This window comes from Arachis duranensis, chromosome 9 (assembly GCF_000817695.3).
Source record: "Arachis duranensis cultivar V14167 chromosome 9, aradu.V14167.gnm2.J7QH, whole genome shotgun sequence".
NCBI classification, from domain to species: Eukaryota; Viridiplantae; Streptophyta; class Magnoliopsida; order Fabales; family Fabaceae; genus Arachis; species Arachis duranensis.
The window spans coordinates 48,316,511-48,320,694 of record NC_029780.3 but is presented as its reverse complement, the minus strand read 5'-3'; positions in this window follow the sequence as shown (position 1 = coordinate 48,320,694).

Below are 4,184 nucleotides of genomic sequence, written 5' to 3'. Positions count from 1 at the left end.
GTAAAGATAGAGATACTTATGCAATTCATTTGTGAGAATTTCAGATAAGCGTATGGAGATGCTTTGTCCCTTCCGTTTCTCTGCTTTCCTACTATCTTCATCCAATCCTTCTTACTCCTTTCCATGGCAAGCTGTATGTTGGGCATCACCGTTGTCAATGGCTACAGTCTCGTCCTCTCAGTGAAAATGTTCAACGCGCTCTGTCACAGCATGGCTATTCATTTGTCGGTTCTCGATCATGTCGGAATAGAATCCAGAGATTCTTTTGCGTCTGTCACTAACGCCCCATAATCGCAAGTTTGAAGCTCGTCACAGTCATTCAATCCCTAAATCCTACTCAGAATACCACAGACAAGGTTTAGACCTTCCGAATTCTCAAGAATGGCCGCCAATGGATTCTAGCTTATGCCACGAAGATTTTGATTCAGGAATCCAAGAGATATCCACTCAATCTAAGGTAGAACGGAGGTGGTTGTCAGGCACACGTTCATAGGTGAGAATGATGATGAGTGTCACGGGTCATCACATTCATCAAGTTGAGGAACAACTGATATCTTAGAACAAGAATAAGTTGAATTGAATAGAAGAACAATAGTAATTGCATTAATACTCGAGGTACAGCAGAGCTCCACACCTTAATCTATGGTGTGTAGAAACTCTACCGTTGAAAATACATAAGAACAAGGTCTAGGCATGGCCGAATGGCCAGCCTCCCAAAGTGGGTTCAATCATAAAAACATGATCAAAAGATGATCCGAAGATTGAAAGATTCTCCAAATACAATAGCAAAAGGTCCTATTTATAGAGAACTAGTAGCCTAGGGTTTACAGAAATGAGTAAATGACGTAAAAATCCACTTCCGGGCCCACTTGGTGTGTGCCTGGGCTGAGCATTGAAGCTTCCATGTGTAGAGACTTTTCTTGGAGTTAAACGCCAGCTTTTGTGCCCGTTTGGGCGTTTAACTCCCACTTTTGTGCCAGTTACGGCGTTTAACGCTGGGAATTCTGAAGCTTACTTGGAACGCCTGTTTGGGCCATCAAATCTCAGAAAAAGTATGAACTACCATATATTGCTGGAAAGCCCTGGATATCTACATTCCAACGCAATTAAGAGCGCACCAATTGGGCTTCTGTAGCTCCAGAAAATCCACTTTGAGTGCAGGGAGGTCAGAATCCAACAGCATCTGCAGCCCTTTTCAGCCTCTGAATCAGATTTTTGCTCAGGTCCCTCAATTTCAGCCAGAAAATACCTGAAATCACAGAAAAACACACAAACTCATAGTAAAGTCCAGAAAAGTGAATTTAAAAAAAAAACTAATAAAAATATAATAAAAACTAACTAAAACATACTCAAAGCATACTAAAAACAATGCCAAAAAGCGTATAAATTATCCGCTCATCAAGGGTCGATCCCACGGAGATTGTCGGCTTGAAGCAAGCTATGGTCATCTTGTAAATCTCAGTCTGGCGGATTCAAATGGTTATGGAGTTTTAATAATTTAAAAGATAAATAAACATAAAATAAAGATAGAGATACTTATGTAATTCATTGGTGGGAATTTCAGATAAGCGTATGGAGATGCGTTATTCCTTCTGAATTTCTGCTTTCCTACTGCCTTCATCCAATTCTTCATACTCCTTTCCATGGCAAGCTGTATGTTGGGTGTCACCATTGTCAATGGCTACTTCCTGTCCTCTTAGTGAAAATGGTCATCTATGATTTCTGTACGGCTAATCAACTGTCGGATTTCTCGTCCCGGATGAAAAATACCATGCACATATATCGTATGGCTAATCAGCTGTTGGTTATCAATCGTGTAGGAATAGGATTTACTATCCTTTTACGTCCGTCACCATGCCCTACAGTTGTGAGTTTGATGCTCGTCACAATCATCCCTTCCCAGATCCTACTCGGAATACCACAGACAAGGTTTAGACTTTCTGGATCTCAGGAATACTGCCAAGGGATTCTAGCCTATACCATGAAGATTCTAATCTCAGATTCAGATGCCCCATTGTCAGAGGGGAGTTGATGTGAATCATTGATTAGAAACCCAAGAGATATACATTTAAGCTTGTTTTCATGTAGAATGGAAGTGGTTGTCAATCACGCGTTCATAAGTGAGAAAGGTGATGAGTGTCACATAATCATCACATTCATCATGTTCTTGTGTGCGAATGGATATCTTAGAATAAGAATAAGCATGAATTGAATAGAAGAACAATAGTATTTTGCATTAATACTCGAGGAACAGTAGAGCTCCACACCTTAATCTATGGTATGTAGAAACTCCACTGTTGAAAATACATAAGTGATGATAGGGTAGGCATGGCCGAATGGCCAGCCCCCATAAAAGTCTAAGATAGCATGAAACTGATGCAGAAATCCACTTTCGGGCCCACTTGGTGTGTGCTTGGGCTAAGCATTGAAGCTTTCACATGTAGGGGTCTTCCTTGGAGTTAAACTCCAGTTTATAACTTGTTTCTGGTGTTTGACTCTAGCTTGCAACTTGTTCTTGGCGTTTAACGCCAGCATAAGGCAGAAAGCTAGGGTTGAACGCAAGTTTGCGTTATCTAAACTCAGGAAAAGTATGGACTATTATATATTGCTGGAAAGCCCTGGATGTCTACTTTTAAACGCAATTGAGAGCGTGCCATTTGGATTTTCATAGCTCCAAAAAATTCATTTCGAGTGCAGGGAGGTCAGAATCCAATAACATCAGCAGTCCTTTTTCAGCCTCTGAATCATATTTTTGCTCAGGTCCCTCAATTTCAGCCAGAAAATACCTAAAATCACAGAAAAACAAACAAACTCATAGTAAAGTCCCGAAATATGAATTTTTCTTAAAAACTAATAAAAATATATTAAAAAGTGAATAAAACATACTAAAAACTATATAAAAACGATGCCAAAAAGCGTATAAATTATCCACTCATCACAACACCAAACTTAAATTGTTGCTTGTCCCCAAGCAACAGAAAATCAAATAGGATAAAAAGAAGAGAATATACAATGAATCTCACAATCTCAATGAAACTTAGTCTCAATTAGATGACCAGGGCTAGTAGCTTTTTGCTTCTGAACAGTTTTGACATCTCACTTTATCCGTTGAAATTCAGAATGATTGGCACCTATAGGAACTTAGAATTTTAGATAGTGTTATTGATTCTCTTAGTTCAGTATGTTGATTCTTGAACACAGTTACTTTATGAGTCTTGGCCGTGGCCCTAAGCACTTTGTTTTCCAGTATTACCACTGGATACATAAATGCCACAGACACATAACTAGGTGAACCTTTTCAGATTGTGACTCAGCTTTGCTAAAGTCCCCAGCTAGAGGTGTCTAGAGTTCTTAAGCACACTCTTTTTACTTTGGATCACGACTTTAACCACTCAGTCTCAAGCTTTTCACTTGGACCTTCATGACACAAGCACATGGTTAGGGACAGCTTGATTTAGCCGCTTAGGCCTGGATTTTATTTCCTTGGGCCCTTGATGAGCGGATAATTTGTACGCTTTTTGGCATTGTTTTTAGTATGTTTTTAGTATGATCTAGTTAGTTTTTAGTATATTTTTATTAGTTTTTAGTTAAAATTCACTTTTCTGGACTTTACTATGAGTTTGTGTGTTTTTCTGTGATTTCAGGTATTTTCTGGCTGAAATTGAGGGACCTGAGCAAAAATCTGATTCAGAGACTAAAAAGGACTGCAGATGCTGTTGGATTCTGACCTCCCTTCCCTGGAGCTACAGAAGCCCAATTGGCGCGCTCTTAACGGCGTTGGAAAGTAGACATCCTGGGCTTTCCAGCTATATATGATAGTCCATACTTTGCCCAAGATTTGATGGCCCAAACTGGCGTTCAAAGTCACCCTCAGAATTCCCAGCGTTAAACGCCGGAACTGGCACAAGGATGGGAGTTAAACGCCCAAACTGGTATAAAAGCTGGCGTTTAACTCCAAGAAGAGTCTCTACACGAAAATGCTTCAATGCTCAACCCAAGCACACACCAAGTGGGCCCGGAAGTGGATTTTTACGTCATTTACTCATCTCTGTAAACCCTAGGCTACTAGTTCTCTATAAGTACGACCTTTTACTATTGTATTAATATCAATCTGGGTAGTTATCTTTGTTCTGATGCTATCTTAGATCATTAGGAGGCTGGCCATTCGGCCATGCCTAGACCTT